A 1,095-nucleotide genomic window follows, 5' to 3' on the forward strand; every position below is an offset into this window, starting at 1 on the left:
TCTGTGTGTGTGTGTGTGTCTGTGTGTGTCTGTGTGTGTCTGTGTGTGCCATGTGCGTGTATAGTGGCTCTTGCTCTTTGTTGTGTACTGGTGTGCAGGGCCATGTGGGCCTCTTCAAAGCAACCTCTCTCCATATGGTGTTGTGTGCTATGAGTGGGTCAACTTGCAGCACAACTCTGGATATGGGGATTTTCTCCCTGCCCATTGTCTGTCCACAGGGCCTGCAGAGAGAGCCGGCCGCTTTCAGGGGATCACCGCCAGCCCCTAATATGGCAAATGAATGCATGAGCGAATACAAGGGTGAATAACTGAATGGATAACCAAAGACAATTTACATAATTGCACCTAGGGCATGTATTTTCTAACGTTTGAGCAGCTATTTGCATATTCACACTCTAGAAATTATTCAGTCAATACTGTAGATCCATGATGTAAATAGAACTCCTTTGAATTAACGGGAAAGGGGGGGAAATACTCAAACAATAATAATATTAACAATGTTTTTCGCCCTGCGGGTAGAATTGTTCCCAGCCTCTAGAGCAGTGGCTGTCAGAAAAAGTCTTAATGCAATCATTATGACATGTTTGCTTAGCAGGTAAATTACAGACAGTAAAACTAAACAAAAAAAGTTCTATCCTTTTTTCTTCTTTTCTCTTCTTTGCCTGCAGCATTGATCTAAGCTCAAACAAACCATCCATCTCAAATGTCAAGGGGTCTGTGTGATCACATGTGGGACATGTGATCACAGTTTGCAGAAAATCCCCGCAAATTGTCGCTAGTGCCTTGTTGCATTTCATTTGAAGTGCTATTTTCTCTCACGTCACCCTCCTGCATGATCAAGATAGACACGGGGTTTATGCGCGCCGACATCTTTAGATCTATACAAAGCGCCACTAACACTCCATGTTTCTTTTGTTGTAGTTTAAGGCAGGATGAGAGGCAGGTTAACCTTCACATCTCTTGCTTGAGAATGAATGCAGGTTGGTTGGTGGTGGTGGAGGTGAGGATGCAGGGGGTTGAAGTGAAGAGAATGGCAGATGAAGAGGGAGATGGGGGGAAAGGTGGGTAGAAATCTTTTTGTGTGTGTGTGTGTGT

This window comes from Etheostoma spectabile, chromosome 4, assembly GCF_008692095.1.
Source record: "Etheostoma spectabile isolate EspeVRDwgs_2016 chromosome 4, UIUC_Espe_1.0, whole genome shotgun sequence".
NCBI lineage: Eukaryota > Metazoa > Chordata > Actinopteri > Perciformes > Percidae > Etheostoma > Etheostoma spectabile.